This window comes from Podarcis cretensis (genome assembly GCF_951804945.1).
Source record: "Podarcis cretensis genome assembly, chromosome: 3".
Taxonomy (NCBI): Eukaryota; Metazoa; Chordata; class Lepidosauria; order Squamata; family Lacertidae; genus Podarcis; species Podarcis cretensis.
In genome coordinates, this window is record NC_137172.1 from 9,977,957 (window position 1) to 10,004,681 (window position 26,725).

Consider the following 26,725-nt stretch of genomic DNA (forward strand, 5'->3'; position numbering starts at 1 on the left):
ATATCCCGCTTTATCACTACCCAAAGGAGTCTCAAAGCAGCTAACAATCTTCCTCCCCCACAACATACACTCTGTGAGGTGAGTGGGGCTGAGAGACTTCGAAGAAGTGTGACTAGCCCAAGATCACCCAGCAGCTGTATGTGGAGGAGCGGGGAAGCGAACCCGGTTCACCAGATTACGAGTCCACTGCTCTTAACCACTACACCACACTGGCTCTCCCAGCAATCAAATGAAGACCCTATCCTCACAACGCTGACAACAAAAACTCTGCACTTATACTTAGGAAAGGAACGAAAGATCATTACCTGCCTTCTTTCTACTCCCCCCCTCCCCGATTCTTTCCCTCCGCAACCTCACAATGTCTATGACAACGGTGTCTCTTACTGAATTTAACTGACCTGTAGAAAGGACTCTATGAATTGAAAACAGACGTTGCGTGTACCCTTGTTAACTATGAAAATATTTTAATAAAAATATTGGTGTTTTTTTTTTAAAAAAACAAAACAAATAATGGTGGTAATGATAACTCAGTCATCAAAGGCTAAAGAGGAGAAGTGCATCTGTAAGGCAATTTGATTTTATAGTTCTAAGTCATTTCAGTCTTGCTGTATTGGGTCTCCTGTACTGTGCTTTGAGGCAATTGTGATTAAACGGTATACAAATTGTTGAAATAAACAATGAGCAGCTAAAGATGACAGGAGATGGCACCCCAAAAAGAGCCAATCTGTAGGGGGACCCCACTCTCAAAAGTATCTGATCATCTTGCTGTGATACTTACAGCTCCTGCCCGGAAGAATATGAACGAAACAACTCCATCTGTGAAGCTGGAGTCAGAATCAGTGTTGGGTTTTTGAACAAGCAAAGTAAACCAGTTTAGGACCTCATATTAGGAAGGATCTCTAAATGCAGAAAATAAACTGTGTCATATGCATGTTGCATTGCCTCTTCCATTTCGCAAATGCTAAGTGGTTTGTACCTAACTGCTCCATATACAGTAGGCTAAGTAAGAAATCATTCAGCATTTTCATGTTAGTTTTGAGTTGCACCCTCACCAGTGCAATTGTCAAACTCTATGATTTATATTTTCTGTTAGCATATTAATGTACAATTTTTTTGCAGGGGGTGGTGCACAATGCTATAGAGCTTCTTAAATTGGTTTAGGGCCTCTTCGTATCTTAATTCAGCTCTGGGTGGAACAGTCCCCGTGTGAGGATCATACCACTTCAGAGACATTTGCACCAACGAACAGAAAACAGCCTGCAGGTAGATACCGGACAGGAATCAAATACGCCGTTCCTGATATGCCACAGCGTCAGAGTCAAAGCTTGAAAAGATCATTAAAATAAAAGACCATTTTCTTTACATCTTGCCTGAATCCTTCTGGGTTTGTACCAGAGTGATTATTAGCCCAGCTGGTGACATCACTCACCTCTCGGCAACCTTTTATCAGGAGCTATTCTTCAGACGCCTTCACGCTTTGGCGCAATTTGTACATCGGGCTTTGTTATGGTTGATTCTGCCAACCAAGAGGTTAACAGCCTTCTGACTTAACGGCGTGGTCCCCAGCAAAGGTTGAAGCGAGGTGGAACAGTTTGCTAGAAGAGGATCTGAAACTCTGAGGCATAATAGACCACGCTATCCTGGGAGGCAGGGCAGGACACAGAAGGTGGGGTGTGTGAGAGAGTCTGCATTTATGGTCCATCCAGGCTCAAATCTTCCTAAATGATACACACTTCGGCTTCAAAGCTCTGCCTGTAGCATCCTGTGGCTATGGCGAGGGTCCTCACTGTGTGAGGAAACTTTGCAACGGGTCTGCTCTAATCCCAGGAAGCAGCAGGAGCCAATGAAACTTCAATAGTTGTATTAGTTGTTCAACAGGTCAACCACTCAGCACACTGCCCTAGGACTCGCTCCACAGGCAAGGTGAAGGTTCTCAGAGAGAGTTTCTGTTATGGGATGTGGCAAGCTATGAAAACACCACATTCCCTGCTACTTCTTGGATGCCTAGGGGTTTGCAGATGAAAAGCATGCACTCTGCACATGGTTCGAGGACTGTTTTTCGGACAAAACATGTCTCTCCCATATTGGTCTCTACAGCCACAGTAGGCACTGTAATGACTTGACTTCACTCTCTGTGATGGCCTGGGAATCTGATTCAGAGGCTGAACCTGAGGAATCCCAGCCTGCACAGGAGTCCCCCCTCCAGGGCCGGCTGAGCTGGGGCAGGGGCTTGAACCGGAAGGGCCCGCACCTGTGCTGGATCCTCAGGAGCAGACACCAGCTGAATCCGCTTTGTGGCTCCAGAGGTGATCGAGGACCCATTGCCTGCAGGTGTTCCTCTCCCAGCCCTGTCGGGGGAAGGTGAGGTTTCCTCTGGGTCCAGTAACCCTCCAGCCTCTCCGGAGCTGCAGAGGCTCAGGGCAGAGAGGCGGAGCGAACTAAGTTCTCACAGGAGGAGTGCTCGCCTTAAGGCCAGGAGAGGCGAGTCACCTGTGGGCCAGGACCGCCCTAGGCCCCAGAGGAGATAAAGGCCAGTCAGCCCAGTCCCAGGTTGAGGGAGCAACATTGTTGGTAACCTGTTCCTGCCGGCACCCTGACCTGCTCTTCCAGAGTTCCTGACCACGCCCGGCTCCTTGCCTTGGACCCCGCTTTGCCCTTGACGGACAGCCTCCATACCCTCGACCTAGGACTGGACTCAGACCACGCCGCACGGTAATCCCCATCCCCCTGGGACCAGCACACTCTCAAAGATGCACCCTTCCACTGTCTCCTGAGACGGAAGGGTGTCAACAACAACTTCGCAACTTCGTGATCCCTGGTTTGATCCCTGACATCTCCACATAGGGCAGAGAGAGACACGGCACCAGAAACCCCAGAGAGATGCTGCCGTTCAGTGTTGACAATACTGAACTAGATGGACCAATAGTCTGACACAAGATAAGACCGCTTGCGTGGCTATACCCGCCCCCTCCCACAGAATGGAATAAATAAAGACACAGGACACCGAATTTAGGTTAATGGGCGAAAAATGGCCACAACTTTATTGATTACAGGTAAGAGCGGTATTGGCTTTAGGCATTGGCCCTATCAGACTAACCAGTATAACCGGGAAGGGTTAAGCACCAACAGGGGGAGCCCCCGGGATGCACATCCCTAGGCGCTCCCCGAGGGGTTACCGCTCAGGAGCGCACTTTAGGCCCTAGCCTCCATAGGTTTCGGACGAGGCGACGCCCCCTGGAGTCCTTTAACGAACTACCCTTCAGCATTTGGGGGAGGTGATGGCATTCCTCCCCCCCATCTCATTTGCATAATAATACCCCTGCCAATGCCTAACCGGGCTGTCCCGACCTTAAATGTCCCTTACAAGTCCCGCCCCCGATTGGCTGGCATGGTGAATAATGAATACTAATGATCCCGGGATTGGCATTCTTGCGTGGCAAGTTCCCGGCTCCCACCAGTAGAAATAAAGACACGTGACACCATTATTTTAGGTTAATGGGCTAAAATTGGCCATAACTTTATTGGTTACAGGTAAAGAGCGGTATTGGCTTAGGCATTGGTCCTATCTGACTATCCAGCTTCAGCCTGTTTGCTTGAAGACCGGGAAGGGTTAACACCAGCAGGGAGAACCCTGAGATGCACATCAACTAGGGACTTCCCCGGGGTCACCACTCGGGGGCGCGCTTTAGGCCCTGGCCTCCATAGGCTTTGGATGAGGCCCCGCCCCGGAATCCTTAACCGGACTACCCTTCAATATTTTGGGGAGGTGATGGCACTCCTCCCCCCAACACATCTACATAACAATACCCCTACCAATGCCTAACCACCAAAACCAAAGGAGTTGTGACGATTTGCTACGAGGTAGGCGAAAAACCAAATGGCCAGTGCCAATTTGCCAAGTGGAAAAAAATTCCTACCAGGCCCCTTAGCGGCGACCGACCGAGGTCCATAGCAAAGTCAGAAGGGGAACCTTAAAGGGCGGCCGGGTGGGAAACCTCAGCAGCTGAGCGGCCAAAGAGGGAGATCCTGGGGCCGCACTTGGCTTAAGTGAGGCAAGCCACACACCCCAAGCCAGCCGATTGGCTGGCTCAGGGGATGACGCGGCCCCGAAGATTCCCCTGATCGTGCGGGGGCTGGAAGCCAGCCTCTGCGCGCGTGTTGGGGGCATGAAGCCCACAACACCACCTCCTCCCGAGGTCGGAAGTGGCTTTATGTACCTATGCTCGCTCTCTCTTTTCTTCAAGAGGGGTGAAGAAGAATTTGTTGGCATCCATCTGTCTTGAGGGACAATGGAGTGTTCCTCCAGAGGTGAAATCAAACCGCTGTGTGACCAGCATCAAGGTGACCTCTCTGGGCAGTGTGTATGATGGTTCTGGACTGCCCAGACAACAGGACCCCCTCTCTCAGCATGCTGATGTGGTCCAAAGGAAAGCAGAGCAATATGTTTGACACTAGCTGGGCTGCAGGAGTTGCTGGAAGGAGGCGTACAAGGCACCAACCAACCATCCTAGGAAGTCACCTCCAGATTTGGGTAGGGTTTACTTAGCCTTTTCTTCTCCCAAAGATGTCCTGCAAGGCAGCGGAGGTTTCAGATAAGAGTTTTCCTTCTCCTAGATGGGCTACCTTCTTAGGTTGGCACACCCCATCTGCCCCTCACTTCCCTCCACAGCATATGAAGAAACTGCCTTCTGGACCCTTGAACCCAGTATTTGCTCAATCTGCCAGAACCTGTCTTTGCATGCAGGGAAAGTCCCTAACTCCCCAAGGGTTTGAAACCCATCAGCTACTCTCACCTGGTTTAGCCGGCCAGTCAAAGCCATTACCCAAGGTGTTACACAAAACAAATGAATTACCGTGAAAATCCCTGAAACGAGAAGTAATCGACTAGAAACTTTAAATGACCAAAATTTTAAAAAGGATAGAACCCCCAAAATTCTGAAGGATTCTAATTCTGGGGGTTCTACCCCTTTTTTCGAAGTTTGGTCATTTAAAGTTTTTCAATTTCCTTCTGAGGAAACCAAATAGTTCAGTGAAATGAGGTTTGTAACCAGCATCCCGTTAACGCTTTATTCTATTTTAGGTTTTTCTAATTTTTTCCTTAAGCTTTTTGATTTTTTTTTATTTAGTTTATTTCCACTAGATAATATTCCTAGTCGGTTACCTCTTGTTTCAGGGATTTTCACGGTATTTCATTTGTTCTTTGTGTAATTTCTCAGTTCCGTGACTGGCTTTTTTCTTTGATTACCCAAGGTGTGGCCGCTGTCTCATACTGACAGCGTCTAGGAGCCACAGGTGAAAGCTGAGTGCAGGATGCGGACCAATGGTGGACAAACTACCCCAGAAGGAGCATGACATCTCCCCTACCAGATGTACTTTGTTGTTGTTTAGTCGTTTAGTCATGTCCGACTCTTCGTGACCCCATGGACCAGAGCACGCCAGGCACTCCTGTCTTCCACTGCCTCCCACAGTTTGGTCAAACTCATGCTGGTAGCTTCGAGAACACTGTCCAACCATCTCGTCCTCTGTCGTCCCCTTCTCCTTGCACCCTCCAATCTTTCCCAACATCAAGGTCTTTTCCAGGGAGTCTTCTCTTCTCATGAGGTGGCCAAAGTATTGGAGCCTCAGCTTCACGATATGTCCTTCCAGGGAGCACTCAGGGCTGATTTCCTTCAGAATGGAGAGGTTTGATCTTTTTGCAGTCCATGGGACTCTCAAGAGATGTACTACCCCTTCCCTAATACCCCATACTTCTTATGCAGAACTATCGCAAGGGAATGCGATGGAGAAGATGGAGAGGAGGAAAGATGGCCTGAGGAAAGATTGAGGCCCAACAGAATATCAATAATGAAGATTTGCTTGGCTTGGCCTGGGAGATGCAGACAACACGGAGGGGGTTCTGCTTTTGCCAGGCTCATGCATTCCTTCCATCTCTCATCCTTGCTTTTCCCCAGTGGGCCCTGAAACCGTCTGCTGCTGCCCCCTGCCCCACCTGCCCACCCCCCATGCCGGAATGTACCTGGCACGGTTCATCCCCTTCCCGTGCACAGTGGCAATCGTTTAAGCAATTCCCTTGGCTGCCTTTGTAAGAAGCCTCTCTCTTAAGCCTCCGGTTTAAGAATTTAGAGTAATCATGTAAAAATGATACCCCTGTGCTCTATGATCCGCTGAATCTCGCTAATGCCGGATCCCAGAAGAGGGCTTATTAATGAAAAGATGCAATGCCTCATTCTCGGCTCATGTTTCACACGAATCTATCTCATGGATTCAGCCGTAAACCTCACCGCTGATAAAGCGAGTATAATGAATCCCTGTGCTCTGCAAGAGGGGCAGGAGGAGGGGAGAGCGCTGGACAGGCAGAATTGTGACCTGCTCTGTTTTCACAGGCACAACAAGGATGCACTCAGCGACCTCAGGAATTGGGGGCAGTATCCCACACTGATGGGAGCAGTGCTTCAGTTATGATTTTACAGTGGTACCTTGGGTCTCAATCTGTTCTGGAAGTCCGTTCCAAAACCAAAGCATTCCAAAACCAAGGTGCGCTTTCCCATAGAAAGTAATGCAAAATGGATTAATCCGTTCCAGACTTTTAAAAACAACCCCTAAAACAGCAATTTGACATGAATTTTACTGTCTAACAAGACCATTGGTTCATAAAATGAAAGCAATCAACAATGTACTGCAGTCACACAATCAGTCAGTAGCTGAACTGGGTTCCACACAGTCACACACACACACACACACACACAAAAAAAAAAAAGAGCAGCAAAAACAAAAATGCAAAATAAATAGCAAAAACAGACAGACCTCAGAGTAACACTGAAAACGGAAGTGTGGCACTCAAATCGGAAGCGTAACACTCAAAATGGAACATGTTTGGCTTCTGAAAAAAGTTCACAAACCGGAACACTTCCTTCTGGGTTTGCAGTTTTTGGGGTTCCAAGTTGTTTGAGTACCAAGGCGTTTGAGAACCAAGGTGCCACTGTATATGCTTCAACCTGCCCTTGGACTTTCTAGTGAAAGAAATAGTATATCACAGAAGGAAGGGACCTTGAGGATCATCGATTCATTCAACGCAGGAATATGCAGCCATCCCATGTGGGGATTGAACCTGCAACCCTGGCATTTTCAGCATCGTGCACTAACCAGCTGAGCAATGCATTGAAGGGGATCCAGTCTGCTGTAGGAGCCTGAGTTTCTGGCTAGGACCTGGGAGACCAGGGTTCAAATCCCCACTTGGCCATTAAGCTCACAGGGTGACGTTGAGGCCAGCCTAACCTACCTCACAGGGTTGTTTTGAGGATAAAATGGGCAGGAGGAGAACGAGGTAAGCCACTTTGAGCTTCTTGGAGGAAAGGTGGAATATAAAGGCAACCAACCGTTCAATCAATTGGTTGGATTTGTCAGTGTTGCGAATGAACAACTGGCCATTTCGGTTGAGCATCAGTGAAGCTAGGGCTGGACCAAGACTAGACAACACACTCGCCAATGCAGTGATGGCTTCTGGGAGCAGAGTCCATAGGTGAGCTACTCACTGCCTACTCCTTCACGCAACACATAATTCAACTATGGAATTGGCTACTACAAGATTTAGTGATGGGAGCCAACTTGGATGGCTTATAAATAGAAATAGACAATTTTATGGAGAACGAGGCTTGCTAGCCATGATGGTTATGCTCTGCCTTCATGGCCAGAGGCAGTAATGAAAACCAGTTGTTAGAAACCATAGGTAGGCAGGGAGTTGTGCTCAGGTCCTGCTTGTGGGTCACCCACAGGTAGGGTTGCCATGTGTCCTCCTTTTCCAGGACACGTCCTCTTTTTCAGGGGTAAAATTTCTGTCCGGGTGGATTTTTTAAATTTTCCAAAATGCCTCTGGCTGTACTTTCTGGATGGGACATAGACATAACTGGTAGCTGAAGACTTGTGTTCCACTTCTCTTCTCCTGCCCCCACAGCTTTTATAGCCTACATATTAGGTAAAGGGACCCTGACCATCAGGTCCAGTCGCGGATGACTCTGGGGTAGCAGCGCTCATCTTACTTCATTGGCCGAGGGACCCAGTGTACAGCTTCTGGGTCATGTGGCCAGCATGACTAAGCCGCTTGTGGCGAACCAGAGCAGCACACAGAAACGCCGGAGTGGTACCTATTTATCTACTTGTACTTTGACGTGCTTTCGAACTGCTAGGTTGGCAGGAGCAGGGACCGAGCAACCGGAGCTCACCCCGTCACAGGGATTCGAACCACTGACCTTCTGATCGGCAAGCCCTAGGTCCTGTGGTTTAACCCACAGTGCCACCTGCCTCCCTAGCCTACATATAGAAGGGGTCTTTAAAATGAGAGTCGTCATAGCATCCTCTTCAAAATATGGCAACCCCATCACAGGAATCTGGTTGGCCACTGTGATGCAGGACTGTTGTACGGTCATCTGTCCTGGATGTTTTAGTTGAGATTCCTGCATTGCAAGGCATTGAATCCCTGTGCTCTGCAAGAGGGGCAGGAGGAGGGAAGATCACGACCTGACTCTTGGGGTCCCTTCCAACCTTCCAATTCTATGATTCTATGACTAGATGGGCCACTGGCCTGATTCAGCAGGTTCTTCACATGTTCTTATGTTTACATTTTTGGACCATAAGAGTTCTGTCTCCGCGCTATCAGATTTCAGGATGATTCTGTCTTAGGCAAAGAATGGCAGTGACTTGGAATCACAAGTAAGCAGAGTGCTGTTGCACAGATGCTTGGCTTGTGGGTTTCCTTCTACAGGAAATCAAGTTGGCCACTCTGAAGACAGGATGTTGGACTAGATGGGCCTTTGGCATGACCCAGCTGAGCCCTTCACAAGCTCTTATAAAATCTTGAGGGTGCATGGTTCGTATCCACAAGGAGCCATGTGTTTATTATTGTGGGTCCAGTTTTATAGAACTTCCTTCCAGTTGAGGTTAGACAGACCCTTTCCTACTGAGCTCCTTGTGCTGACTAAAGCCTTTTTTTTATTATTCCAGCAGACATTTTAACTGAAGTTTGATTTTATAGTTTTAATCTGTTTTCCTTTTTTTTAATGAATCACTTAGAGACCACTGTTTAAATAAAGGGAAGAAAGAAAGAAATGTACTCATTACAGCACCTCCAGAGTGGTGTTTTGTTGCAAAAGGATTCAGCGCAAAACGTTCTTGACACATTAATAGTGCATTAGTGGTGCGTTTGGTAGAAGATGAACTGCAGAGTAACGGAAATAGTGATGCATGCAGTCGACACAGGGCAGAACGGGAAATGATGCCTTCTCACATAGAGGAGGGAGAAAGGTTGTTTTCTGCTGCTCCAGAGAAGCGGACACGGAGCAATGGTTCCAAACTACAAGAAAAAAGATTCCACCTAAACATTAGGAAGAACTTCCTGACAGTAAGAGCTGTTTGACAGTGGAATTTGCTGCCAAGGAGTGTGGTGGAGTCTCCTTCTTTGGAGGTCTTTAAGCAGAGGCTTGACAACCATATGTCAGGAGTGCTCTGATGGTGTTTCCTGCTTGGCAGGGGGTTGGACTCGATGGCCCTTGTGGTCTCTTCCAACTCTATGATTCTATGATTCTATGATTCTACATTGTAATGGAGATCCATCCCTGATGCCACGATCCTTCATGAATTTTAAAAACCATCTGTGTCTTACTACATCTTTCTGCCAGTGGTAGGAAAGTCCAGTGGAAAATTTGGAGAGCCACCAGGGGCTTTCATGGTGCTAGGTAATCCAACTCCTTTCATACTGTGAACTGTACTCTGGGAAAGAAAATAAACCCACCACTTGTTGTTCAGGAATGGGAAGAATTTGTGCTGGAGGGCGGCCATCTTGAATCCTTGCCTCCTCCTTCCTTGCCCATGAATATCATTTATGCTACCAAGCCCATAATCTCCATTTATGGTTCCAAAAGGCAGTTCAATGATCCTACGCAAAGTTTACCCTTGTCTATTTAACGCAGCACAGCGTCCCTGTAAGGGCAAATTCAAACACACTCAAACTTTGCGGAAGGATCTAGAGTTGAGCTTTGTCACTCAAGACCTTCTCCTCTTATTAACCGAGGCCTAAATATCCCTCGTGTCTTCGGGGACGAAGTGAGTCTTGCCTTTAACATTTTGTCCGACCACTCTGCTTTTACATTTCCTCAACATGCACACAGAATGTATTTAACCCGGAGTTTATTGAATGAGGGATTAGAGCTATTTTTCTTACTTTACTGAACTTTGGTTCACTTCATCCTGCATATATTATGTGGTTTCTGGGCTTCCCTTGCAAGGCACAGCCACTCAGCAAATGTCTGTACTTGTGGCAAAAATAGCTAGAATTCTGATACCATTTCATTCATAGGGAATCCTTTCCCTATGAAGAAAAGGTGGGGCCCATTGCTCTCAAAATGGAGGGCACAGGAAGTTGCCAGGGACAGTATACATTCATTCCTGCTTCTGTTCTCAGTCAATTTTTCAGGCAAAGCAGCAGTGGGCAGGGCTTCTTAGAAAAACAGGAAATTGCATTCTACAGTGAGCTATGCACCATCTAGCTTGGTATTCTCTACATGGACTGGAAGTGGCTCTCGGTCACTTGTAGCCGAGTAAGATTGTCTTCCATAAACACAGTCTTAAAAATGAGCCCATAAGTGACTGTGGAGGCCAATTCTGGATCCACACGTCTTTCCGCAGTGGGGACATAGGTTTCTGGGCAGGAGTTGATCTCGGTGAGGGTTTTCCAAGCGTGCCTTCCTCTTAGCACATTTCCCCCTTTCGTCCTGAGTTTGAGTGTCTTCAAAACCCATGACATCGTTGGTAAAGGTTGTTCTCCAGTTGGAGCGCTCACAAGCCAGTGTTTCCCAGTTGTCAGTGTTTATACTACATTTTTTTAGATTTGCGTTGAGAGAGTCTTTGAACCTCTTTTGCTGACCACCAACATTACACTTTCCATTTTTAAATTTGGAGTAGAGTAGCTGCTTTGGAAGACGATAATCAGGCATCTGAACAACATAGCCAGTCCAATGAAGTTGATGTTGAAGAATCATTGCTTCAACACTGGTGATCTTTGCTTCTTCCTGTACACTGGCAATAGTTCAGCTGTCTTCCCAGGTGATGTCCTCAAACACTCTGCATTTCAACTGGGAGAAAGCTGCACTCGCAGAGCTCAGGCGATGCTGGATTTCAGCAACAAAATCCTATCTGGAGATGGCGAGGATTGAACCTGGAACTTCTGCATAATAACTTCTGCGCTTTCCTTGCTTCTTTATTTTCTTGATTTATTAACTAGCTAATTCCATTAACCCTGCTACATGGGAATCCCTTGCAGATGATCTCAGTGCCTGGAGACACACAGTCAGGTCGTGTATCCACAGCAGTGACCAGAGGATGAATGACCAATAGAAGGAGCACAGAGAGAAGAAAAGCCACGGTGCATCTGCAGCAGCGCAAGTAGATGGCTTCATCAGCCCCAGATGCAACAAAACATGTCTCTCCTGTATTGGTCTCTACAGCCACAGCAGGCACTGTAACTCTCCAATGGTGTGACTTCACCCCCAAAGAGTGACTAGTGGGGTGCCACAGGGTTCTGTCTTGGGCCCGGTCTTATTCAACATCTTTATCAACGACTTGGATGATGGACTCAAGGGCATCCTGATCAAATTTGCAGATGACACCAAACTGGGAGGGGTGGCTAACACCCCAGAGGACAGGATCACACTTCAAAACGACCTTGACAGATTAGAGAACTGGGCCAAAACAAACAAGATGGATTTTAACAGGGAGAAATGTAAAGTATTGCACTTGGGCAAAAAAAATGAGCGGCACAAATACAAGATGGGTGACACCTGGCTTGAGAGCAGTACATGTGAAAAGGATCTAGGAGTCTTGGTTGACAGCAAACTTGACATGAGCCAACAGTGTGACGCGGCAGCTAAAAAAGCCAATGCAATTCTGGGCTGCATCAATAGGAGTATAGCATCTAGATCAAGGGAAGTAATAGTGCCACTGTATTCTGCTCTGGTCAGACCTCACCTGGAGTACTGTGTCCAGTTCTGGGCACCACAGTTCAAGAAGGACACTGACAAACTGGAACGGGTCCAGAGGAGGGCAACCAAAATGGTCAAAGGCCTGGAAACGATGCCTTATGAGGAACGGCTAAGGGAGCTGGGCATGTTTAGCCTGGAGAAGAGGAGGTTAAGGGGTGATATGATAGCCATGTTCAAATATATAAAAGGATGTCACATAGAGGAGGGAGAAAGGTTGTTTTCTGCTGCTCCAGAGAAGCGGACACGGAGCAATGGTTCCAAACTACAAGAAAAAAGATTCCACCTAAACATTAGGAAGAACTTCCTGACAGTAAGAGCTGTTCGACAGTGGAATTTGCTGCCAAGGAGTGTGGTGGAGTCTCCTTCTTTGGAGGTCTTTAAGCAGAGGCTTGACAACCATATGTCAGGAGTGCTTTGATGGTGTTTCCTGCTTGGCAGGGGGTTGGACTCGATGGCCCTTGGGGTCTCTTCCAACTCTATGATTCTATGAGTCTATGATTCTATGAAAGGGCCTGTCTCCAATTGCCTCCTGAAACAAGATGGACAACAACAATTACATTTTAAATCCTTTTTTTTCGGGGGGGTAGTTTCTAAGTGTCCCACAGAATAAAAATTCAATCAAGAAAAATAGAATAAAGGAAAAGAAAATAGAATGCCATAATAACCAGCCCAGCCCAGAAAAGATGGTACTGTACATTGAGAAGAGCAATATAATATCATGTCATATCCATTCCATCTTAGAATTTTTTTTTTTACAATCAAGCAAATCGTAAAGTTCATAAAGTAAATAAAGGATAAACTTCAGTTTCGCATGCACGTAAGCATCTTGTACATAGGACGCTGTCCTAAAAGTGAACTGAGGGTTTTTGATAAATAGAGACAACGAAGCAATCTAATATATAAAAGCAAATGGAGACTTTGATTTCACCCCAAAGGAAAGGACAGCAGCATTTCACAACAGGAAGAAGGCAGTTTATCTCATTTGCTCTTGCGCCAATTGGGCAGTTCTGCAAGCAGGAGAGCTGGCAAAGACCAAGATGGCCGCCTCCACAACTTTGTGGCACGACAACATAAACTTTTGGCAGCTTTTCGGCGTTTTCCTCTTTCTTGTGGGGTTTATGGCTCAGCTCCCACTGGATCGCTTTCATCTTTGTTCCAACAAGCCACGCTTGTTGGAGAATCACACCCTGACACTCTCCTCACCTCGCACTCAAAATGAGGAGATTACAAAGGGGTCAGAATACCCCAGAGGGATCCCCTTGGTAAGAACCTTCCTTGTCAGTTTGCCTTTTCATTTCCTGAGCTTCTCCTCTGATTATTAGTGCACTGACGGAATAAAAATAACCTCATATTCCTACCTGAATCATAAATAAAGCCCTTTTATTTCATCAAAGAGGTTGGCAGGTTTATAGTCCGCTGCAACGTCTGTGCAATGCGAATGACATACCTTTAATTTTGCCGACAGGCTTGTCAGGGTCCAAATGAAAAAGAAGTGAAAAGTGGGGGACTTCTAAAACATTTCGCTGTTGCTGTGTGTGTGCTAGATATATATAAATATATTCCACTGCAATCAAGGAGCCCAACTGATCTTGTTAAGCTGTGAAATGGTAGCGTTCGTAAATGTTCCTACATGTTGAGCATTGGAATCTGGTCTCCACAGGATAATGTTGCAAATCCGAAATGCCATGCAAAGTTCATTTATAGGACGCTACTGTACCTTATGGATGCGGGTGGCACTGTGGTCTAAACCACAGAGCCTAGGACTTGTCGATCGGAAGGTCGGAGGTTCAAATCCCCGCAATGGGGTGAGCTCCCATTGCTCTGTCCCAGCTCCTGCCAACCTAGCAGTTTGAAAGCACATCAGAAGTGCAAGTAGATAAATAGGTATCGCTCCGGCAGGAAGGTAAACGGCATTTCCATGCTCTGGCTCTGGTTCGCCAGAAGTGGCTTAGTCATGCTGGCTACATGACCTGGAAGCTGTATGCCGGCTCCCTTGGCCAATAAAGCGACATGAGCACCACAACCACAGAGTCCTCTGCGACTAGACCTAATGGTCAGGGATCCCTTTGCCTTTACCTTCACTGTGCCTTATATTGAGCCAGACTGCTGGTCCATATAGCTCACTATCGTCTGAACTGACCAGCAGTGGCTCTCAAGAGTTTCACAAGGGGGAGGGGGCTCCCTCATACCCTCCAACATTTCTCTGATGAAAATTGGGAAGTCCTAAGGAAAAGCAGGACATTCTGGGATCAAATAAGAATCCAGGATGGCTTCTGTAAATCTGGGGCTGTCCCTGTGCAGTCCTCAAGCTTACCTAACCAACCTTGAGGAATTTCTCTTTTTGAGCAAAAGCTGAGTTCATTTCTATATCCCCAATAAACCCTTTCCTACTCGGTGTTATTCATAATGTCACCGTTATACTACAGCCCTTAGCCCTGCCTACAGTTTCTCAGGCTGCCACAGAGACAGACATCAGAAGAAGGGCCATTTTGTTGGCTTTGCTGAGATACTTGTACAATTGCTGCAGGCACCCCGGAAACAATAGAAGACAGCCACATGGGACATTCGGCTTCTGAAAAAAGTTCGCAAACCAAAGCATTTACTTCTGGGTTTGCTCTGTTTGGGTTCCGATTTATTTGTCAACTAAGACATTCGAGAACCAAGGTTCCACTGTACAGTGGTACCTCGGTTTACAGACGCTTCAGGTTACAGACTCCACTAACCCAGAAATAGTACCTTGGGTTAAGAACTTTGCTTCAGGATAAGAACAGAAATTGTGCGGTGGCAGCAGGAGGCCCCATTAGCTAAAGTGGTACCTCAGGTTAAGAACAGTTTCAGGTTAAGAACGGTGCTCCAGAACGAATTAAATTCTTAACCCGAGGTACCACTGTACAGTGGAACCTCTGGTTGCAAATGGGATCCGTTCCGGAGCCCCGTTCGCAACATGAGCAGAATGCAACCCGCATCGGCGCATCTGCGCATGCGCGGTTTGCAGTTCGCCACTTCTGTGCATGCGCATGACATCATTTTGAGCGTCTGCACATGCGCGAGCGGCGAAACCCGGAAGTAACCCTTTCCGGTACTTCCGGGTCGCCATGGGACGCAACCTGAAAAGATTTAACCTGAAGCAAACGTAACAAGAGGTATGACTGTATTCTGTTTTGTCCTTTGCCTTGGCAGGGATGGTGTGTATGTGTGTCTGTATGTATGCCGCAGAACTTTGCAATCAAAACCCTCCTTCCCATTCTAATAACACCACAGCCACTCTACCCCCCACCCCCACCCCATATTCCCAGCCTTTCGAAGATAGAAAAAGAACAGCGTGAGTCTCCAAAGAGCAGTTAAATGCAGGAACTCAGATCTATTATCGGAGCGGAGCTATATCAACCCTGCTGGATCACCAGGACAGATGCAGGAGACAACAGGACATTTTGGTGCAGTGCCAGTAGTGAGAAGCAGTAGGGGGGAAGGGAGCCCTCAGAATTACAAGAAAGACATGATTGCTTGAGCAGCAGGTGGAGAGCAAAAGACACTTCTGTAGCCACGAGCGCCCAAACCCAAAGGACCAAAGGCTTCCAAACCTCTTTAGCTCATCTCCTCCACATCTAGCAGACAGAATCACCTCAGGCCAATCATCTCAGGATACTGAATGCATGCTGTGTTGTGGCCTATTTGAAAACATACCATACACTTTTTTTCTTAAAAGACAACAAGCAAGAGCTATACGTAGCCAAATAGATGTGTGTGTGTGTGTGTTGAAATCATAAAGTGTTTTCCCTAATTGCAGTGCATCCCTTTAGAGCTTTGGAAGAGAGGAGTCAGGAAATGTTGGTTTTGTAGGGTTTCCCCTCTCCTCAGGCCACAGGGCGTCAAGACAGGTAGCAAACGACATGCACACAAAATCCGCAAACGACACAAAAATGGCAAACTATAATCAGATGAAGAAGGATTCAAACTTCAGTACCACAAGAGATGCTCTGATCTGAAAGTTAAACACACAGGGCCAATTCAGCTCTAGGGTTTGTTGAAACCTACGGGTAGCAGCCAGCCCTACCTGGAGAAGCCAGGATTTGAACCTGATACCTTCTTCATGCAGAGCAGATACCCTGATGCAGAACTGTGGTCCTTTCTCACCGCACTCAGTTATGATTAAAGTGCCAATTGAACAAGAGATGCTGGCGGCCCTGGTCTTCACGTCTGTCCGATGCCCCCAGAATCTCAGGCTCTCAGGGTATTTGTGGGGCAGAATATTATCAGCAGTGACCTGTTCACTGAGGCAGTGATTTCAACTCACTTTGGTGATATTGTGAAGGACTAATTCCCCACTGCCTTACCTCGCACTCTTAATTGCATGTAAAGTTAAAGCTATGGTTTTCCCAGTAGTGATGTATGGAAGTGAGAGCTGGACCATAAAGAAGGCTGATCGCTGAAGAATTGATGCTTTTGAATTATGGTGCTGGAGGAGACTCTTGAGAGTCCCATGGACTGCAAGAAGATCAAACCTCTCCATTCTGAAGGAAATCAGCCCTGAGTGCTCACTGGAAGGACAGATTGTGAAGCTGAGGCTCCAGTACTTTGGCCACCTCATGAGAAGAGAAGACTCCCTGGAGAAGACCCTGATGTTGGGAAAGATGGAGGGCACAAGGAGAAGGGGGCGACAGAGGACGAGATGGTTGGATAGTGTTTTCGAGGTTACCAGCATGAGTCTGACCAAGCTGCGGGGGGCAGTGGAGGACAGGAGTGCCTGGCGTTCTCTGGTCCATGGGGTCACGAAGAGTCGGACACGACTAAACGACTAAACAACAACAACAAAGCCCTCGGCTGAAGAATAACTTAGCTTCCAATTTTGTAAAGAAACAGCCCTAGCCTTGGTTATTTTGGCATATAAGTCTCCAATATGACTCTGTTTTCTAAGCAGACATTAATGATTCTAAAACTAATATTCATTGTTTGAAAAGCCATAGCAGCCTTGGCATTTACTTAACCTTTTGTCTCATGTATGAGACTGAGGCGGCCTAAATCCGTTTCTTAATTAATATCTTCTCTTTCTCTCGCCCATTCTCTCTCTCTCTCTCTCTTCTCCTAGACCAATGTTATTTATCAAATAATTTGCATGTCACTATTAGTATGAGGAGAGCTTGGTGCCGATAGTGGGGACATCTTGTATGCAACCCCGCCTGCCCCCTCCCTTTTCAGAAAAGGACAGGGCAAATTGAAGCAAAGTGCTGAGGATGATCAAAATTATCCCTATTTCTTGCATATTCATCTGAATTCCACTGCCTACAAGCTGGTCCTTATCAAATTTAAGCGAGAAATCAGGTTTCAAAACCCCTCCAAGGTGGAACATTTGGGTATGGTCCCCTTGGAACAGTTGATGAATAAGGAAAATGTTGGTGTTGTGATTTCTATTCTGACACACACACCCTCTTTCCTCTAGGGTACTCAGAACTTCCTAATCAAACACAAGGTGTTTCATGTGCCCATAAGGAGAGGCATCATTTAGAGGACATAGGAAACTGTCTTATACTGAGTCAGACCATCTAGCTCATCATCATCATCATCATCATCAATTATTATTATTATTATTTTTACCCTGCCCATCTGGCTAGGTTTCCCCAGCCACTCTGGGTGGCTCCCAACAGAATATTAAAAACATGATGAAACATCAAACATTAAAAACTTCCCTAAACAGGGCTGCCTTCAGATGTCTTCTAAATGTCAGATAGTTGTTTATTTCCTTGACATCTGATGGGAGGGTGTTCCACAGGGCAGACACCACTATCAAGAAGGTCGTCTGCCTGGTTCCCTGTAACCTTACTTCTTGCAGGGAGGGAACCGCCTGAAGGCTCTTGGAGCTGGACCTCAGTGTCTGGGCTGAACGATGGGGGTGGAGACGCTCCTTCAGGTATACAGGGCCAAGGCCATTTAGAGCTTTAAAGGTCAGCACCAACACTTTGAATTGTGCTTGGAAATGTACTGGGAGCCAATGAAGTTTCACACAGGAAGACCTAGCTGAAGGTGCTGGGAATGGAATCTGGGATCTTTTGCATGCAGACCAGATGCTCTACAAGTGAGCTATGGCTTTCCTCCAAAACATTCCCCATCCACCTCCCAATCAGATGCAGGAACAGAGCTGGTGACAACATCCAAGACAGGAGGACACACAATTTTATGCTCAAAGATCCTCGATGCTTCTATCTCAGTACTGACTACTCTGGTTAGCAGTTTCTCTCCTCTGCTTTGAGGCTTTCTTAAATAAAATCAAATAAATAAAGCTACAAGGTTGCTGGAAACCCTAGTCCTAGCCACCTAGTCCTGTACATCCAGGATTCTAGACAGGAAAGGAAATGTCTCCAGTTAGGTTGGCCAAATGTCGTGTTTTCCAGAGCAGGGTGTAGTCGTACATTTCATAGAGTCATAGCTCTGTGGAACTAGAAAGGACCTGAAGGAATGTCCAGTCCAACATTCTGCAATGCAGAAATCACAGTTGGGGAATCCCAGACATATGGCCATCCAACCTCTGCTTGAACATCTCCAGTGAAGGAGAGTTGACCGACCACCTTCCAAGGTAGTCCATTCCACTGTTGAACAGTTCTTACTGTCAGAAGGTTCTTCCTAATGTTTAGTTGGAATCTCATTCCTTGTAACTCGAATCTATTTGTTTGGGTCCTACCCTCTAGAGCAGCAGAAAACAAGCTCCATCTTCTGTGCGACAACCCTTGAGATATTCAGAAACGGCTACCATATCTCCTCTCAGTCTCCTCTTTCCCAGGCTAAACATACCCAGCTCCTTCAACCACTCCTCATAAGGTTTGGTTTCCAGACCCTTGATCATCTTGGACGCCCTCCTCTGCACACATCCCAGCTTGCCAATAGCCTTCTTGAACTGTTTTGCCCAGAAATGGACACAGTTTTCCACGTGTGGCCCGACCAAGGCAGAGTTGAGTAGTAATATTACTTCCCTCAAACTGGACCCATTTCAAATGTCAAAGGGCAGGGTAAAGAGGTGTATCTTCAAGCATATGATGAAAACTGTATAGTGATGGTACCAGATGGACTTCTGTGGGTGTCAGGCTTTGGGGAATCGGCTTTGTCCCCCCGTGGCAGCAGATATGAAGATCAAATGAAAAGGTCTTACCAGATAGAATCTTTACTAATCACATTGAGGGAACAAAGAACAAGTCTCCTAGAAATGGCAGTGCTCCCAATTAAGGCTCACACCCCCTCCGTCCCTATTAATCCACGTCACTCCTACATCTTGTAATCTGATTTTGTACCCTCTGCACTTTCAGTTCTGACACTTTCTGAGCTCTATGTGACTTTGGAGACAGGGAGTGAATGCTGTCCAGAGAAGAAGAAGAAGAAGAAGAAGAAGAAGAAGAAGAAGAAGAAGAAGAAGAGGAGGAGGAGGAGGAGGAGGAGGAGGAGGAGGAGGAGGAGGAGGAGGAGAGTTTGGATTTGATATCCCGCTTTATCACTACCCAAAGGAGTCTCAAAGTGGCTAACATTCGCCTCTCCCTTCCTCCCCCACAACAAACACTCTGTGAGGTGAGTGAGGCTGAGAGACTTCAGAGAAGTGTGACTGGCCCAAGGTCACCCAGCAGCTGCATATGGAGGAGCTGGGAAGCGAACCCGGTTTGCCAGATTACGAGACTACCGCTCTTAACCACTACACCACACTGACTGTGAATCTGTTAACTCTCTCTCTTCCGGCGTTTCTTCTTCTTCTAGCTGTTCTGTATCCAGTATTTCCCAGCTTCTGCCTTCTGAACTATGCCCCTCTGCAAACCCCTCTTCCAAATCTATACTGTCCTGGGAAGATTCAGGATCAGGATCAGGGGGAGGGGTGGCTCCCACCATTCCTCCTCAGTGCAGCCCTCCTCAGCACGGTCCCTGACATCAGAGAGGGAATTCCTCAACTTAGGAAATAGAAAAAAGTGTTGTTGTTGTTTAAGAAATTAGAAAATCAGCGGAGAAGAAAAGCAAAAACTTGCACGCTAAAAGCAAACGCAATGGCTGCATCCCTTGTGGATTTTTTTTTCCTTGTTGATTTGGCCGGTGCTTCCATTGCTTCAATTTCAGAAATGAGATTCCTCTTGACAAGTGACAAGATACTGAGCTTAAGAGAGGTAGCTCTGTCTGCCCACCCACTCCCCTCGGCAGACGAGTAATTAATGGAAGCCATTAAAGATACTTGATTCTGATTTTTATATATGATGACTAAGTAACCTATTATTGCTCATCCCGGTCAGAGATTAATGGGAATTTGTTAAAGGATAAAAGAATTATTAAACAAGTTGTGGCAAATGTATGACCTGGAATACACTATGAGATATTGTGAATAATACAGAAATGGAGCTGTTTGTTTCCTTGACTAATGAACCAGTGTAAAATCCAGTCAAAGTGAGGTGTCAGACTGAAGGAGGAACAAAGGGTGATCCCTCTCCCCCAGCCAGCTTCCAAATATAATTTTTAATGGAAAGACACGTCAGTAAACTCGGGATCCCATATGCTCTAAACCAGTGGGAGAATTGCCTGTGTGGTCTTGGTGAATGATTAATAGGGAATTTCAAGTTTCAATAGATTTAAATCATGGCCGGGTTTCAAATACAAGTTGTTGGCAGAAAGAGGAGGAAACTCAACAGGAAGAGGAGATGTAAGTGGAGCACTTGGTGGTTTGGAAGCAAAACCTGGTCTCCACATTCTTCGCATGCTCAGAGACAATGGCACCACATATGTCCCAGAGCTCAGATATTCCTTTGCAACCTTCAAAATGGGTTTTGGGGACTACTCCCCCCCCCCCATTTCACAGAATCATAAAATCTCATGTGACTTTGGAAGGCATCTAGTCCAATCACCAACACAGGATCTACAAGTCAGGATGCAACTTGATTTATTTACTTACTTTATTATGTTTATATCCCACTGTTCTTTGAAGGAGTCCAAGGCTGTGCGCACACCACCCTCCTGTGTCCTTCTCCTGTGATCACGCTTCTTGCCTGCTTGGGTGAAGGGCAGAGAGTTGTGCATGCAGGGAAGTTTGTCAAAACCTTTAACTTTCTGGCTGGCTGGAATGCGTAGTCCTCTACGAAGGTAACAGTTGCAGCTAGTGCTTTGCATTCAGCCCCTGGGAGGTTCCTCACAAGGGAATGTGACCTTTGGGATGAAAAAAGATCCCCATGCCTGGTGGTTTTTGTGTTTAAACATTTTGTTGGAAGCTGGTGCAACCCATTCAGATAGGTGGCATAAGACATCTGAAGGCAGCCCTCTATAGGGAAGTTGGTGGGATGCGGGTGGCACTAAACCACTGAGCCTCTTGGGCTTGCCGATCAGAAGGTCAGAGGTTCGAACCCCTGCAACAGAGTGAGCTCCCGTTGCTCTGTCCCAGCTCCTGCCAACCTAGCAGTTCATAAGCATGCCAGTCCAAGTAAATAGGTACCGCTGTGGCGGGGAGGTAAACGGCATTTCCATGCGCTGTGGTTTCCGTCACGGTGTCCCATTGTGCCAGAAGCTGTTAAGTCATGCTGGCCACATGACCCGGAAAGCTGTCTGTGGACAAACACTAGCTCCCTCGGCCTGAAAGCCAGATGAGCGCTGCAACCCCATAGTCACCTTTGACTGGACTTAACTATCCAGGGGTCCTTTACCTTTTTACCTACAGGGAAGTTTTAAAAAATGTTTTACAGTGGTACTTCGGGTTACAGACGCTTCAGGTTACAGACTCCGCTAACCCAGAAATAGTACCTTGGGTTAAGAACTTTGCTTCAGGATGAGAACAGAAATCGTGCTCTGGCGGTGCAGCTTAAGTGGTACCTCAGGTTAAGAACAGTTTCAGGTTAAGACCTCCGGAACAAATAAAGTTCTTAACCCGAGGTATCACTGTATTAAGTTTTTCTATGTGTCGGAAGCTGCCCAGAGTGACCGGGGTAACCCAGTCAAATGGACAGGGTATAAATACAGTGGTACCTCGGGTTAAGTACTTAATTCGTTCCGGAGGTCCGTTCTTAACCTGAAACGGTTCTTAACCTGAAGCACCACTTTAGCTAATGGGGCCTCCTGCTGCTGCCATGCCACCGGAGCATGATTTCTGTTCTCATCCTGAAGCAAAGTTCTTAACCTGAAGCACTATTTCTGGGTTAGCGGAGTCTGTAACCTGAAGCGTATGTAACTTGAAGCGTATGTAACCCGAGGTACCACTGTAATACAATTATTATTGAATAAAGGTAAAGGTAAAGGTACCCCTGCCCGTACGGGCCAGTCTTGACAGACTCTGGGGTTGTCCGTCCATCTCACTCAAGAGGCCGGGGGCCAGCGCTGTCCGGAGACACTTCCGGGTCACGTGGCCAGCGTGACATTGCTGCTCTGGCGAGCCAGAGCCACACACGGAAACGCCGTTTACCTTCCCACCAGTAAGCGGTCCCTATTTATCTACTTGCACCCGGGGGTGCTTTCGAACTGCTAGGTTGGCAGGCGCTGGGACCGAGCAGCGGGAGCGCACCCCGCCACAGGGATTCGAACCGCCGACCTTTCGATCGGCAAGTCCTAGGCGCTGAGGCTTTTACCCACAGCGCCACCCGCGTCCCTATTATTATTGACGTCCTTATTTTCATGGTTGAAATGTTGGAAAGTATGGTATAAGGTCTACCCAATCTAATATGATGGAGGATGAATGAGACTTGACTTAATCTCCCCGGCCTGCAAATGGTTTAGGCATTTCTTCCTTCATAGGAGAAGGCCGAGATACAGGCTGCTTTCGACTGTGCTTGATGCACAGAAGCCATCTTGATGGGTTTCTTTTCATGAAATGGTTCATGGGTGGTAACAATCTCAGTGCCGGAGTCAAGAGGGCTGGGTAGGGAAGGTTTTAAGAAGACTGATGTGAGGTATATATTTTTGCAATGTTTGATTTTTTTTTTTTAAGCATTCAATCAGATTTCTCACTAAGAGGATGAGAGAAGACGATCCCTTTGTAACTGAGCCAGGAGGCCAAAGTCTTTTATCCATTGTTGCACAGCTTTTCCCCTGAGGCGGTTTGACCAAGGCCTGCTAGACCTAGAAGCTTAACTAGGCTACAACGCAGGGGGGCTTCCACCACCCCCCCACACACACTTAAATAAGACGTTGGTAAAGACAGGAGCTTGCCCTGTTCTGAGCACATTAGCCACGAGAAGCAATTAGCAAAATGAGAATTAAATTGGCTCATTTTATCGGAGGTGTTGTGTGGGAATGATCCACATCTAGAACATGATGTTATGCGCTTGTGGGGGTGGAGAGATCCCCGTGAATTCTTAAATTTAGTAAATGTTATAATTTAGCTAATATTTGAAGTATTAAGGGAGGGCGCCAGGTGTAATGTAAAAATACAGTTTTTTCTGTTTAGGAGATTGGCTGATGGAGGCTCCGTTAAGAAACAGAGATAGCAGAATACTAGGCCATGAAGAGTGAATGACAACGCAAATACTGTCCTTCCTTGGGTCCTGAGTATTGGGCAGAGACAAAAGAGTTGGGAGTGGGAGGTTGCTCAAGAGTTATAGGGGGTGTGATGTCTCCACAGGAAAAAAGGAGCCAGTGTGGTGTAGTGGCTAAGAGCCGTAGTCTCGTAATCTGGCGAACCGGGTTCGCGTCTCCGCTCCTCCACATGCAGCTGCTGGGTGACCTTGGGCCAGTCACACTTCTCTGAAGTCTCTCAGCCCCACTCACCTCACAGAGTGTTTGTTGTGGTGGTAGAAGGGGAAAAGGAGATTGTTAGCCACTTTGAGACTCCTTAGAGTAGTGATAAAGCGGGATATCAAATCCAAATTCCTCTTCTTCTTCTTCTTCTTCTTCTTCTTCTTCTTCTTCTTCTTCTTCTGAAGGGTTTTTATTTTATTTTAAAGAGTGAGTAGGAAGACAGGGAGCAGAACGCCATGTTGGCCGCCTAGCAGAAGCTGTAGCCCATAAGAGCCAACTCCTAGGGGCGGAGGGGTCTTTGCCCCCCAATAAAATATTTGAGGGGGGTGGCGCCTCCAAGTTGATGGGCATTGTCATTCAAATGGTTTGTGTGCATTGTGTCATGTGATCAAACAAATGTGGGAAATGACTGTTGTTAAAAAAAACTGAAGTCATGACACTGAGATGTACAGGCTTTGTTATTGAATGAAAGCCTTTGTTCCTGTACCCAAGAGTGGACCCCAGGCTACGACTAGCCCCCCCTGATAGAAGGAAGAAGCCTCTTCCAAAGAAGATAAAGAAGATTGGCAAAATATACTATTGAACTATGCAGGACAAATTATTTAATTTGAAACCCAAGAAAGAAAGGACTTTGATTCCCCCCCCCCTTTTTTATCTTAGGGGGATCAACGTTTGCATGTTTTTTATGCTTTGTGTATAGATTCTCACATTAGGAAAACTTCTATATGTCACTTGTAATAAGATGATGAAGATTTAAAATTGGAACAGTAAGAATATAAGGTTTTAAGAACGTGTGTGAAAAGGTATTAAATAATGAAATCAAGAGGGGGAGGGGAGGGAAGTCAATCAAAACTATTTTTTTAAAAATGTTGTAGATGTTTTTGTTTGTTTTATTTGGAAATTTAATAAATTGTTATGAAAAAAAAGGGCAATATTATGTGGGGTGGGGCTTACCTGCTCCCTCCTCATATTCTATTCAACTTGGCACCCCTGTTACAGCCAGAGAGTTGGGTCGGGGGCTTGGCTAGGTTCTGCCTTGTACCCATGCTTGATGAAGCTTTGGGAGAAGCAAAATCAAGAGATGTAATGTTCTGAACACCCTCCATCAAGGCCGAAGTGTATATATGTGTAATTAAACCAGATAGCTTAAATATGGTCTCCACTGTGCTTTGGTTTTCCAATGGAAACACAACCTTGAGTGAGTGCCTGGAACTCCCTGGAATTTTGCAACTGCTCAGCAGAGACTGGGGTGGCGCATAATACAATTTATTTTGATACCTTCTTCTTCAATGGATTAAAGACAGAAACTGTGAAGGAAATTATTGGGGCACCCTATAGGCCTTCCATGGGCCTGCTACTGTTATGTCTAGCTATAGTGGCTAAGTTCTACCTCCACTTTTTGAGGCAGTATGGAAGTGAGAGCTGGACCATAAAGAAGGCTGAGTGTCGAAGGGTTGATGCTTTTGAATTATGGTGCTGGAGGAGACTCTTGAGAGTCCCATGGACTGCAAGAAGATCAAACCTATCCTATCCATTCTGAAGGAAATCAGCCCTGAGTGCTCACTGGAAGAACAGATCCTGAAGCTGAGGCTCCAAGACTTTGGCCACCTCATGAGAAAAGAAGACTCCCTGGAAAAGACCCTGATGTTGAGAAAAATGGAGGGCACAAGGAGAAGGGGATGACAGAGGAGAAGATGGTTGGACAGTGTTCTTGAAGCTACTAACATGAGTTTGACCAAACTGCGGGAGGCAGTGGAAGACAGAAGTGCCTGGCGTGCTCTGGTCCGTGGGTCACGAATAGTCGGACACAACTAAATGACTAAACAACAACCACAACACAATCTCTAAACACCAATTCTTTGGAATCACAAGTGGGGAGAGAGGTGCCCTGCTTAGATCCTGCTCGTGGGTTTCTCGTGCTTGGTGTGAAGACACTGTGAGAAGGACAGGCTGGACAGGAGGAGCCTTTGGTCGGATCCAGCAAAGCTCTTGCAGTGTCTATAAGCCTCCTTTCGTTACTGGAGAGGAATGACACGTAGAAGTTGGAACTGAATGAATACACTAAATAAATGGAACAGAAGACCTCACATTTGGCGGTCCAAAAATATTTGAAAAATGGGAAGCAGAACAAACTGGGAACAAATCTAGAGTGCTGTGTTCAGTTCTGGGACAGTTTCTAGGACATTGACATATCTGAGCCTGTGTGTAAGGAGGGCAGAAAAGATGGCTAAGAGTCTTACGAAGAATGCTTGAAAGAGCTGGGCATGTTTAGTCTGAAGTAGAGAAGATTAGGGGGAGATGCAAATAGATTTTTAAAAATATCAGAAGGAGATGAAAACGACTGTAAGTGCCATGTTGAGTTCACAAAACTCACGTCCCAAACTAGGCAATTGCAAAGTTTGCTTACGTCACTTTCTCAAGCAGGGATAGGAAAGATTTGCCTCTCAAGATGTTGCTGGACTACAACTCCCATCATCCACAAACATTGGCCATGCGGGCTAAGGCTGATGGGCGATGGAGTCCCGTGAAGACCTGGAGAGCCCCAGGTTCCCCATCCATATTGTAGGACACCTTGTGACAACTCCTCCTGTTTGTGAACTTGTACCGGGCAGTTCTCTTCTCCCTGCCAACAAGAATGCAGCCAGACAGCGGCATTTTCAATACGTTCTACTGAATAGTTTTTAATAAATGCAATACTAAGAGATGTAAACATAAATAACACCAAAGCGTAATCACCATAGTTACCATTATAGATCTGCACAAGTTGCTTCACATGAATGCCTGTCTCATAAACTACGAATTACATTTAATTAAAGTAATCAAAATATTTTTCCAATTTCATTTGATTGTCAATTAAATAATTTCTTCTTTTTTAAAAATAATAACAACTCAGTTCCCCTTGAATTCATCTATTTTCTTATCCTCCTTTTATCCACATGTTTAAAAGAGTTTACAAATATTGGTTATGTTTCATAAGAAAGCTAGGGTAGTTATTAAAAGTGCTGGACTAGGACCTGAGAGGACTG